The sequence below is a fragment of the Lemur catta genome, chromosome 7, assembly GCF_020740605.2.
Source record: "Lemur catta isolate mLemCat1 chromosome 7, mLemCat1.pri, whole genome shotgun sequence".
Taxonomy (NCBI): Eukaryota; Metazoa; Chordata; class Mammalia; order Primates; family Lemuridae; genus Lemur; species Lemur catta.
In genome coordinates, this window is record NC_059134.1 from 35,861,478 (window position 1) to 35,875,048 (window position 13,571).

At 42.7% G+C, this 13,571-nt stretch overlaps 1 long non-coding RNA gene across 1 annotated transcript in view; it reads right to left on the reverse strand.

The window, feature by feature from the left end:
* LOC123641105 overlaps window positions 1-13,571 on the reverse strand; it is a 77,343-nt gene that overhangs the window by 1,536 nt on the left and 62,236 nt on the right. Inside the window, exon 3 of the long non-coding RNA XR_006736221.1 lies at window positions 3,908-4,021. This is a non-coding gene — a long non-coding RNA (uncharacterized LOC123641105). The remainder of the gene's footprint in view (window positions 1-3,907; window positions 4,022-13,571) is intronic.

Consider the following 13,571-nt stretch of genomic DNA (forward strand, 5'->3'; position numbering starts at 1 on the left):
GAACATTGAAGAAAAAAACCAGAAGAAAGATTGGTGTCCTAGTCTGTTCGGGCTACTATGAAAAAATACGTAAACTTGGTAGCTTATAAAGAGGAAAAAATATTTCTCACCGTTCTGGAGTCTGGGAAGTCCAAGGTCAAGGTGCTGGCAGACTCAGTGTTTGGTGAGGGACCACTTTCTGGTTTATAGATGGTGCCCTCGCTGTGTCCTCCCATTGAAGAAGGGACAAGAGAAGACATCTGGGGCCTCTTTCACAGGGGCACTAATCCCATTCACGGCAGCTCCGATTCCATGACCTAATACTTCCTAAAAGCCCCATCTCCAAATGCCATCACATTGGGGGTTAGAATTTCAACATATGAGTGTGGGGGAGGGGATGTAAGCATTCAGACCATAGCGCTTGTTAGGTACAGAATCTAAGAATTTTTATCTTTTTTCTTTTTCTAAGGTTCACCCTGCAGGCCACAAAGCTTTTATCATTGCCCACTGATAAACTGCAGGAACAGTGTACAAAAAGTAGACAGGCATGTCCTCTGGGAAAGGCACAGAACATTATGACTTTTTTTTCTAAATCATGTGAGAAAACCTTGATGCTGACATTCAAGAAGCGAATCTTTAACTTCACTGCCCTGCATTTTTATCCCAATTATTGTCCATGAAAATAGACTCTCATACTACCATAAGAATCTTTTCAGAATAAAGAAGTTTACTTATTATCATGTCTCAGGCTCAAAGAACTATAGCGATGCTCTGCTTTTGCCTTAACCTTTTCAGTAGTCTGTGATGCGGCCGTATGACATTTACCCTCCACTCTCGGCTGGAATAATTGAAAAAGGTCAAATTTTACAAAATTTTCTTGTATTTTGAAAAATATCAACATGTCGCATTGTTGCTACTGTTTGTTAACATGTAGAATATATACATGCATATGCATAGATATGTAGTCTGCCATGATATATAATAAATAACCATGTAATACATATATACACATGTATGTATGATCAAAGGCATTTTTCAAAGCATAGCTATTTATGATTCTAGAAAAAACATTATGCTTATAAATATGGACTTTTTTTCTCATTTGTTCTTTTACTTTCTTTTATACTTTATTTCAATGATTTACTCTTTTCTAGTCTCTATGTCATCTACTTCTTCTGAGTTCTCTTCTGCCTAGTGGTTCAGAGTACAGGATCTGAAGCCAGAAAGTGTAGGCTTAAATCCCAGCACTGACAGCTATGAGCTGTGTATTCTTCACCAAGTTTCTTAACCTTTCTAGACTTCATTATCCCAATTCTACAGAAGAAACAACTAATGCCATCTCCGGCATTGAGTCGTTAGGAGCATGAAATGAATTAATTGTGCCCTATTGGTGGATCACGAAAGACACCTGGATCGTGGCTCCGAGGCAACCTGATGGGCTAGACCCGTAAGTGAATTCACAGAAAAAGCTGGCATGTGAGTAATTATTTACTTCTACTTCTTGAGCCAGAGCATAACTTTCTCATTAAACAAAAGTATGAAGTGAATGAATCAAGAGCCATTACCCTCCCAGACGGAGATGGATATCAATCCAAGTACAATTCTGAGACTAGTACTTGGCCCATAGTAAGCATTCAGTTAGTGGTAGCAATTGTAGAGAAAGAATGTGACTCTAAAATTGCTTTTCCACCCTGTCTTAAACGACCCTCTCTTAAACCTCATAAACCTAATGAAATTTAGGTTTTAACTCATGTTTCTCCAATCAATTGGTACACAGTGTCTTGAACATGATAAAAAGGATTCTGAGGCCCAGTCATAATCAGTAGGAAATAATGACACACAGACATTGAACAATGCCTGCCATTGACATGGAAAGTTGCCCCTTATGCCACATATTTGCCATTCTTTTTTTTTTTTTTTTTTTTTTTATACAGAGTCTTGCTCTGTCCCCTGGGCCTGAGTGCAGTGGCATCATCATAGCTCACTATATAACCTCAAACTCCTGGGCTCAAGCAATTCTCCTTTCTCAGCCTCCTGAGTAGCTGAGACTACAGGGATGCTCCACTATGCCCAGCTAATTTTTCTATTTTTTGTAGAGACAGGGTCTCGCTTTTGCAAAGGTTGGTCTCAAACTCCTGACCTCAAGCCATACTCCTGCCTCGGCCTCCCAGAGTGCTAGGATTACAGGCCACCTCGCCTGGCCATATTTGTCATTCTTGAAAAATATAAATCACATTTGAGGAATATATGGGAAAATTTCAAAGCACTTTTATTATTTTGGATCATAATAGTTTTGTATCATTTTATAATAGAATCATAACATTGTTTAGGGCAGGTACATATTAGATACCGCTCATAAAACTTTTATTTGAAACCTATGGTATTCATTGCAATGTTCTGGGTGCTATTTTTAGTAGAAGTGCTAGAAACAGAACACAAGTAATCTATTTATTTTACAAGTAATTTATTTATAAGCAATAGACCTAATTAATACAAGGTAGTTCCTTGTATTATTTTATTTTAATTTATTCATCCCATAGAGCTATACAACTCTTGAGAAGGTCTTTGACATCTTCAAAGTAGAAAATGAAGCCTGGACAAATTTGTGTTAGGTTTAGTTTACCTGCCACAGTTTGTAATTTCATCTTATTTCTTAGAGGACATAGCAAACCCATGTAAGAAAATCTTGACATTATCTAGTCATTGTGCGGTTCCTGATTGATATCCATCTCCGTCTGGGAGGGTAACGGCTCTTCACTCATTCACTTCATACTTTTGTTTAATAAGAAAGTTATCCTTTGGCTCACGAAGTAGAAGTAAATAATAAATTACTCACATGCCAGCTTTTTCTGTGAATTCACTTACGGGTCTAGCCCATCAGGTTGCCTTGGAGCCACGATCCAGGTGTCTTTTGTGATCCACCAATAGGGCACAATTAGCCCATGGCTTTTCCATTAGTTCATCTGACGTTGAGCCTCACTAATGAGCAGGACATCAACAGCCTATCTCAGTTTTGTCACTTTTGCCTGGTACTGTCCACTCTGGGACCTAATTACCTTTTCTCACAAATCCCCAAAACAGCTTTGACCTAGTGATGCATTTAAGCTTTTCTCTCCTAAACCATTATGGTTTAAGAGCTCAGGGAGGTTTTATACGAAAACCTTGGTGTGAGGAACAGTTAAGTCCTCTATAGCCTTGGAACTGCTATCAGTTAGGACAAATCAGAAGTCCTCCAATGTTGTTTGTGGCTGAGAAAAGCATTTTTAATGTGTCACAAGATCAGCAGTTTTGGTTTTTTTTTTAAATAAACCTTTTCCTCTAAAAAGTCTGGCCTAAAGTTATGACATTATGAGGACATAATGATTTTTTCCAGACATTCATTTATGCCTAGTGTGAGAAGCTAGACATTAATTGTAACCTATCTGCAGCTGAGTGTAAGCAATGAGATACTCTACACCATTTGCGATTTCTCCTTCTCCAGGAAGGCATCAGGCCTGTAGCCTTCTAGTATTTTACAATATTTCATGAGAATTGCAAAAATATCTATAAGAAATGCATTGTCAGAGAATTACAGTAATGCAGTACTCAATGTGTCTTGACCTGTGATTCGCAAGAGAAGTATCTAATGCCATTTTCATTCCAATGACTTTTATGCATCTCCATGCTTAGCAGAGCTCCTGGGACTTGTGGGTACTCAGCAATATGTGGTTTATTTAATCATTTCCCTTAAAATTCAGACAATAATTAAGACACAGTTTCTGTCCTCAAGGAGTTCCGACTCAAACATGCAGCCTATTTGAAATGCTGTGAGAGCCTCCGGGAGGCGCATCTAGGTATGTCTATGGGGGTGGGAGGGGGTGAGCTGGAATTTCAGATCAAGGGGGCTTCTGTTTGGAAGTATCATACATTTAGAGAAACATGCACTTACACTGAAGCTTTGTTCCTTCCATTCCTTGGGGTAATGCTGTCAGAAATATATGTTGCTTGGTGTGCTCCTTATCTTCATCCACCTGTCTTAAATAGAGTTCCCCAGAAGGAGATCCTGGAAGGAGGATTCACGTGCAAGTGATTTATGAAGAAATGCTCCCAGCAAAAACTGATAAAGAGATCAAGAAAGCAGGACAGGGAGGGAGAAAGCCAAGCAACTGTGCAATTTGGGCAAAATCCTGCCAAGGGTGATTTCAACCCGATCCTGCAGAGGCATTCTGAAGGTGTACCTCTGAGCTAGACTTTTATGCCTCTTGCCCATCCGTCATCGGCAAATGGCCAGGGATGTGAACTCCCCGGCACTTTCAGCAAAGGCTCCAGGAGCCGGAGGGCAGGCCTCGAGAGAGCAGCAGGTGCAGGCATTTAGAACCAAAAGCACACAACCCTCTCGGAGGGACACACTGAAACGGGATCTGGGAGGAACATCCACTCCATAGCCAACGTACAGTGCCACCGACAGTGTTCTTTGTAGTCACAGATGGCATCAGAATTCTACAGTGCTATTTGGTTTTCCATGGAACTTCGGAATTTTGAGAAATAGTATCTGTTTTTGAGTCTTCAGAGGAGATGGGTCGGATCCTCATGAAATTAATGAATGTCTGGGTTACCTGGGGTTAAACCAGGTGACATCTTTACCCTCTGGGGACACAGCTATTTCCAGAGGTAGCTACTCACTCCATTAAACTAAATGATATTATTCAAGAGTTACAGGGATATCCTGGACCAACATCCTTCCTCCTGCGGCAGCTAGGCCCTTCAGATTGACCACTGGTTATCATTCCTTTAAGTGGAGATATAATATGTTCTTTGAAATGCAGTTTTAATGAGGGTTATACATTAACCAATTGCTGACATTAACCTGAAAGAATTTATCTGGACCTATAAAGAATGAGACCCAGAATTAGTAACTTTAGATGAGGGTAGATCCAAGAAAGAATCCAGAATATGGGGTCATTTTTGTAGGCCACTTTGTAACCGAGAACACCGCAGTGGTGTTCCTGGCCTGAGGGGCAGCAGGAATTATTAGATAGCTATAGGGAATCTAAGGGCCGAGGGTGGCCTTAATAAATGGCAGCAAGGTGCACCAATGACTAATTTTCCCTCAGGTCACCTAGTTCACAGTACTCATGGCTCCTGTTGCCACCAAAAAAGACCTTGCACAAATCTCACAGATCCATAACCCAAGAAGTTACTTCACAGATACTTTCAGTGGTCCTGATACATACCGGGTGCTCAAAAATATTTACTAAATGAATACATTTGTTGAATGAATCCTTTGTTTGGTGCCACTAGCAACCCCAGCAGGGCTGGCAGCCGTAGCCTGGGAGGGGAAAAGTGGAACAGTCCCTAGGCACAGAAGAACTCTCAGACCACTGTAATACTTGCTGGCCAAACACGTTGACATAGATGTCTCAGTCACCCTCTCCAGGCTTAGTCAGCATTGAGACCTGCTGGAGAACATGGATCTCTAATGCTTGGGGGAGCTATCTCTGTCTGCCTACCATAGGGATCTGCTTAAAAACTGCCAGAAAGAACCTACAAACCTGGCTGGACTTGGGCTCTCTTTGTTTCTGTCATACCTGGATGCTGGCGAACCCACATGGTATTGTGTCCAGACTGAGAGGTCACACTGACATGGTTCAGAAAGGCTGGTGACAAGGTCAGCAGGGAACCAGGCAGGAGGCAGCCCCAGCTGCAGCTGCTGATGGCACGTGGCAATGCGGTTCCCAGAAACATACCTGGAGGGAAATCCCTAAGATGCCTCTTCCTACCTCCCATGTGAGCTTGGGCAAATGTAGAACCAATCTCCTCAGCTGCTTAAAAATGCCTCTTTGATGAGGTCAAGTGTTGGTTAAACAAGAAAATGTATATGAAGTAGTTGGTCTTTGAGGATCTTTGACAGAGTTGAGCATCTCTGTCAGGAAACAGGCTGCTACAATCCTTTCTACATCTGATACACTAGCTCTGCCGCAGACACCCAGCTCTATTCTGAGATGTTATTCATGCCTGTATATTAAGCGCAGGAGAAGCCTCAGGTGTTCATCTGGGCTAGTAAAGACCAGTCTGAGACACGAGCAGACCACTCTTGGGGAGATGGTATGTGGGGAGAGGGCAGATAGCAGGGTGGGGACACAGGGAGCTCTTGTCCAGAGTCAGGGCAAGGGAACTACACCCGTTCTTGTCTATAACCCTTAGTTAATTTAGATCCTGACCAAATGTCACCTCCAAATTTCCCACTGGTCTTGCCTTCCCCATATGGCTGCTCTCTCTGGTAGGGACAGAGCTTCATCCGGGGCTTTATTTTCTGACACATCTAAAGGGTCTTGGTGGTAGGGGCTCAGTCACAGGTCTGCCTGTTTCTCACAGTCAGCCGAGGGACCATCCCACATGCTAGCAGGGCTAGATCTATTGCTGAGTCTTCACCACACAGGCACTCCTAAGCCCCGCCAGGTTAGAACCTCGACCTTCACACCAGGTGTGAGCCCCTTGCGCCCCTGGAGCTTGTGGGCTCCACTGGAGACACGACGCTGAGAACAGCAAGTTCCAGATTCATTTGTTATACAACAAATATGCCCTGTGTGCCTATTGTGTGCCAGGTACTGTTCTGAGTGATAAAGACAGTCTCCTCACAGAACTGGCATTCAGGAAGGTGAAAACAAACTAGAAGGAAAAAAAGTAAAATATGTAGTGCATTAAAAGGTGTTATGAAGAAAAATGAAGAGAGGTAAGGGAATTGCAGTTTTAAACAGGGAGGTCAGGAAAGGCCTCACAAGAAAAGGTCTGAAGGAGGTAGAGGAGGGAGCTACGCAGGTATGTGACATTCTAGACTGGGCGAGCCTGAGGACAAAGACCCAGAGGCAGGAGCGTGTCTGGTGCATCTGAGGAGCAGTGAGGAGGGTTGGACTGAGGGAGGGGACAGCAGGAGGAGAAGGGATCAGACAGGGAACACAGGGGCCAGGGCACGGAGGGCCGGGAAGGCCACAGGAGGGCTGTGGCTTTCACTGTGAGTGGAACAAGAAACCACAGCAGGGTTTCAAAGGCTGAAAAAGCAACATCATTCTCCTGCTATCTGTCTGGGAGGCTGTTTCTACCCTCATTTCTGGAGCTGAGTCCTGTTTTTCCTCAACTTACATTGCTCCTGAATGGAAAGTTTGGTGTGATGCTGCCAGCATCAGAAGTGGCTGGGTTAAAGACCCGTATGGTGACATTGTCTGCAGACCTTTGCTGTGACACACCTGCTGGAGCTGACCTAGATCAGTCACACTTCTGTTCACACTGTCTCTGACCCCGGCCTCCCTTCCCCACACCCCAGCCTCGTTCCTGCTCGCTTCTAGCTGAATCTTTCTTCCCCTGCTTTCTTCCTTATTTTCCTCACAATTTCCTTGATACGGGCTCTTTTGCCCCTGGAAACTGGTGCTGACCTCAGGGTTTTCTAAATACCTACTAGAAGCTGGTGCTGACACAGTTATGAGCTGCCTGATGTTTACCTAGAAGCTTCCAGGCATGCCTCCATCATCCTGCTGATTTGTGTGAAGAAATGGCAATGAAAGCACTATAGTGCTTGCCTCAGGAAATTATAGGCCAATAGGAAAATTGATTTAAAAAAATAAATTAAAAAGTGTCTCCTTTTTTCTTCTTGAAATTAACTGACTTGAGCCAGTATTGCAGGACAAACCCAGTGTGGCTCGTGACTGAAGCAAGCCAGGGCCACTTGGAGCCGTAGCCCCCGAGTCTCTCTAGCGCCGTCCTGTGGCGCAGAGCGGGTGGTGCGCGCAGGTCTGCAGTCAGCCATCCGGGCTCCGAGGGGAGGAGCAGCCTGCCAGGTGGCCCGGAGCACTGTGACACGGAGCTGGTTCCGTGGCTTTATGAGGTCACTGGTAGGCTCTATTAATCTTGTTCATAATCATGGTGTTTCCGATGCGGCCCTGAGGACCGTCTGTAGAGCAAATGCAATTACAGCCTTGACTTGTACAAGGCCGTACCCAAGTCATTCCGTCGCATTATCTTCCCCAGCAATGAGTGTTGCTCATCTATTCTGAATTCTCTTCTATTCCCTCGTCACATAGGCTAGAACACTTGATCTTAGCCAAAAGGCCAAGAAGCGATACATGGGTTAAAACAAACACCAGCTCTTTAGAAAAACAAAAGAACAAAAAACCTTGGAGCCTGAACTCTACAACTGATCAAACATGTATACAAATGTATACAGAAAGTTCTGATAAATGTATAGCCTAAGTTTTGCTTAGTTCTTGTAAAGCATTTAACTTAATACTTTATAAAGAAAGTGAAAAGATTTGTTGATAATCAATGTGCTCCCCTAGTTATTTTCATATATATGGATCCCATCTGACTATTAACGTTGCACTTCTGATTCCCAGAGTAAGAAAAACTAGATGAGCAGTCCCCTTACAGAATGCTTATTTGATGTATACTATTTTTCTCCGGCTGTTTTTCATGTTATTTCTTTTAACGCATTTGCTTACATCATCCTCACAGCATTCCCCATATCGCAGCTTAGAGAAAAGAAGTGTTCTTGCCCAAAACCAGGATTCTAACCCTAGCTCTTTTAAGGCCAAAGCCAGTGCTTTATGAATGCAAGCATGCTAGTAACGGCGAAAGAAGAGACCTTCTCCAAAAGGAAGAGCATTGAAATAATCCTCAAACTCAGGTCAAGTTGCTCCCATCTATCAGCAGTGAAGTTAGTTAAAAGCAAATCGTCTTTCAGTTTGCCAATCAAGGATAGAAGGAAAAAGCATCTTGACATAGATCAGCCACTAGAGGGTGCCATTGCCCCTCCCTGTAGATGTGGGACGTGCACCCGAGCAGTTCACCCATCTGGCCTAAAGGAAGAGGTCCAGGTGAGAGGTGCCAAACTTCTACGGTCACAAACTACTGCATCTTCTTTCCATGAAATTTAGAAGATCAGTGAGAAAATATCCCTAAAGAAAACAGGGATCTGAGCTTTATAGATACAAATAACTTGGTATCTTTGAAACTGACTTTGAAGGACTTTTTAAAAACTCACTAGAAAAACGTTTTAAAAATGACTAAATGAGACTGAGGAAGGCAAACAATAGCCCAGGCTGTTTTCCTTGGAATAGATTTAATTCTTTGTTTGAGGAAGAGAAGATAAGCCTGTAAATAACCAGCTTTGCCCAGTTCTGCCAGAAGAGTTTAAACTGATATAAAATGATCACTACCAATCACTACCACTACCAATTCTAAATTCTCATCCAGCCTTCTTATTGGACACGCAGGCCATGCAGGGACTTCTGTCCACAGGGAGTACTTAATAATCCGTAATTGAATGAATGCCTGAGTGGGTCAGTGTAGCCTCTGCTTAAATACGCCCGGCAGTACCCAGGTGATATCCGCGTTCCCCACCTACCCCTCTGCCATGATTTTGAGCTGTCCTGCTTGTACATATCAGGAGTGAGCATGCTGAAGATCAAGCATAGGAGATGTTTAGATTGTCCTTTCTCTGCCAGTAGTAACAGATACAGCCTTACTCTCAGGGTGTGTGCTTTGAAAATACCTGATGAGTTGAATAAGTAGGAGCTGGCTCTAATTAGGGGTAATAGATGAAACGGAGCCATGGAAAACTGAGCATGGAACAGTTTAAGGGGGAGACATTAATGATAAAATCTGCTCATGTGTGTAATTGCCTCCCATCAGTAGCAGTGGCTGTCCCCTGCCTTAATTAACTTAGAAAAAGAAATAGTTAGGCCTAGAGGCCTTCCTGCAGGGAAGATGAAGGAGGCCGGGCAAGGCACAGCAAAGACACCCTAATGGGTTTTCCACATCTAGGTTGATTGACTAGTGAGAAAAGAAAGAACAGCTTGTACTATTCTGGGTAGCACGAGCACTGTAATTTGTGACAGCTATAGGTCATGTATCTATTTTTCTGTCTGACAAGGACGAGGAGCAGCTGGTAGCTGGTACAAACCTAGATTGGCTTGTTCAGGCTGTGAGCTATGGGGATAGAACCTTGGTTTTCAGTGTGAGCTATAATAGAGGTAGGGTGTGTGGTTAATGTTTTGCATGTCTGTGCAAAATTAACTGGAGTTAACAGATTTTTGGCTGCAGGTAGAAAAATGAAGCTTAATGATACTAAGAACGCTGTCCTTAATTTCCTTCTGACTTGAAAAGAAGATATGTTTTATACCTCTCTCTACTCCCATTGTAGCCACCTTCAATTCAATTAAGTCTAACAAACATCATTTGAGTTCTTACTAAATACCTGGCACTGTGCTAGGAACTGAGGAAGTTAAGATCAATGTGACCAGGCTACCTGTCCTTCCAGGATTAGGTTAATACAGAAAACAAACAAGTGATCAAATAGGGTGGTAATTGTAATAATAGATATATGCACAATACCTACAAAGGTAGTACAAATAAGGGAGTGATTCCCTCTGTTGCTGTGGAATAAGGAGAATTGTAGAAAACTCAACTCATGGAAATGAGAACACCATATTAAGGAATGCAAATGGCTTTTCAGTGCATAATCCTAATATTTCCCCCCTGCAAATTGATTTAAAAAGCATTAATGGGTGAAAGGACTATCTCACCTGCATAGATAGAGACCCTTCCCAGCACACCCTACACCCCGTGCCGAGAGCTGAACCTCCCTGCTTTGCCTGTCCTGCCTGTCTTGAAGCTGCAGCATTCCTTGTCCCCTACCAGGGCTGCCATCGGCTGTAGGGTCCGTGCCGCCAGCTACATTCACTTCATTATTGTTTTGCCTTACATTTTTTTGTGTGTGAAATTTTCATTTTATTTTTTGGTACATAAAAAGAAGATCCTGGAAAATATATTCTGTTAGAGCATTCTTGTCTTTGCAGGCCCAAAGTGCCAAGGTTTCCCTCAGGAAAAGGGCATTGTTGACGCTCCGTGTAGTTAAGCCACAAGGTGAATCCATGTGGTTAAACTGGATACTTGAGAAAGTCAAATACACAGGGTTTCCTGACATCTTCTAGCTCTTAACATAATCCTTGATTCTGTCCTGAATGTCCCCTAATCCCTTCTTAACCACACCTTTCACCAACCCTCATGTTTTGGACCCTTCCTGTTTCCTTGCTATTCTACAAACAAACAGGCCTCCTTCAGAAACACTGCCACAGTTTTCCAGGAAAAAAAAAATGACAAAAGGGAGAAAGGAAAGTGTGATGTCCCATCGCTATAGGAGTGGCAATGTGGTTCACTTTTGGGAAACTGATGCAGAATGAGCAACATAAAAATAGGAAACAAGCCTTATGTACTGAAAAAGTCTCATATTTTTGGAATCAATCCATGGCCTCAGATCCTTAGAGGAAGAAACTGAATTATAAATACTTAAATATAAATAAATATTGAAATAAATCCTCAATGGTTTGAAGAAAATTTATGGAAACTTTTTAAGAAGTTGCATGCAATGACTGGATATTCCACAGTGCGACAGCAGTTCTCTTTATGTTCCCAGACAGTCCCCAGAGGCTTGCCTCATCGAGCTAGCCCTGGAGTATTTAAACATTGGATTATATCCAACCGTCAGACTGAGCCTCAAGACTGTAAGAAAACCACCAATAAAGGAATTTCTCCCAAATCCTAGATCCTTAGTATTTCCTGTATCAGCCAAGCACTTAAATCTTTTCAACTTGATTTAGGCTGCTTTCCCTGCTTGGGTCTGTCATGCTGATCTATGTGGAGATGAACCCCTAACTCCAGAGTGTAACTGGCAAAGACGTTCACTCTAAAGCAATCCAGGTAGTGATTAGACCATAGGACATACAAGGAAGTCTCTGAAAGTATAATATATGTATCTGGCAGGGGTTTGCTTTAGCATTGGGTTTTGATGTGCAATAGGTGTGCATATAAACTACAACTTAGGAGGCCTTCAAACAGAAGGGCAGTCTGGGCTCGTGACTTACAGTGTGTCACACACACAGGATTAGTTTGTTTAGCAAAAGCTGGGAAGTTTTAGTGTTGCCAAAGGAGACATTCAGGGACATAATCCAACACCCTCCATTGCCAAATGAATTCCAACTGTGACCTGTTTTTCTCAGCTACCATGAACTTTGTTTTTTGATGGGACCCAACTGAATCTGGGGGAAATAGGAACTAAAATAATTAACTGCAACTTCACAGTCTGGGTCTGGCAATGTTTAAAGTTGAAGGCAGGGACCAGAGTTAAACACTCTTAGGTTGCCATAGAAGCATCTAGGACTTTAAAATCAAATTATTCTCAGTCTTAATGGCTCTGGCTGCAGGAAGCTCCATGCAGGGACAACAGGGACCAGTCTTATTCCAGCAGAGACTCTTTGTTAGGCAAGGGAAGGAAGCCCACACCCTTCTCACCACTTAGCCTTGAATTTTGTATGTGCCAGTCGCTGAGGTGTTACTTGTGAAAACTCACCCTGCAGACACCAGAATGGACTCCATAAATTCTGTGATAAGTAATTGTGGGAACTGTTACACACTCTGTCTCTCTCTCTCTCCTGAAGATGCACAATATTCTTAGTCATCTTAAAGACCCTGTGAAGTCTTGAAGTCACAAAATGTTTTTATTTTTTTGTGTTCCTTTACATATATATATTTTTTTAACCCAGCATTTTCTAAATTTATTTGACCATAGAAACATTTTTTTTTTTAGAACAACTATTTACATCTCAAGAAATTACTGTCCCATGATATACATTTCAGGAAAGGCATAACAAAGTAGCCGGCAAATTAACATGGCGCACAACTATGCATAGGTGAGGAGGGTTGCTGAGGAATATTTGGATAAATCCATAACAATAACAGAGGAGCCTCAGGAAAGCTGTGATGAAGGCAGCCAAAATCAACAGGGGATTCTTGATTTAAAAAGTGAGAGTGTGTTTGGTGAAAGTGAAAGTGGTGAAGTGAAAGTAATCACAGCTCAGGTGGAAGGTGATTGGTACAACATGGGCCCTCACTTCTAGATATTTCCATCAAACTCCAAGGCAGCTCTTCTTGTCAAATTACAAAATCCCTGGGTGGGGTGGATCCTGAAGCCTTATCGGAACCACACAAAGATTCATCTGGGGTGGGCAGTATGTGGGGACGGACCTAATGGCTCCCTGATGGGTCACTTACAACACTGTGAAGAAGGAAAGCAAGGGAGGGACGCAAGACAAGTTTTTGCACACAGAGAGACCACACAGGACTATGATGTGCAGGCTTCCTTTTGTTTTCATAATTACCAGTTTATGATTTGAAATAGGAGCCCTGAGGATAGAATCAGAGCCCTCTGACCTTAGAAGTCCGAACTGGAACTCACATTCTTCAACCCCTGCTGTAGTGAGTGTTATCATTCATATGCTGCTGTGGAGGGGAGTAGCCTTGGGAAATAGAATTCTAAGTCTGAGAGTATAGGAATAGTTTGGGGATAAACAACTCATTACTTGAAGTTGTTTACCAGAGATTTTGGGGAAAAAAATCCAGAAGGAAAAATTCCTCAAGGAAATCAAGTCCTCATGGAGGTTTTTACTTTTCCTGGCTTTTTTCCTCATAGGTTAATACCAGAAGGCTCCCCTGTGGTAATCTGGATCCTCCTAAAAACAAACACCAAGATGAGATGTTATGTATAAGGGCTTTACTGGGGCACG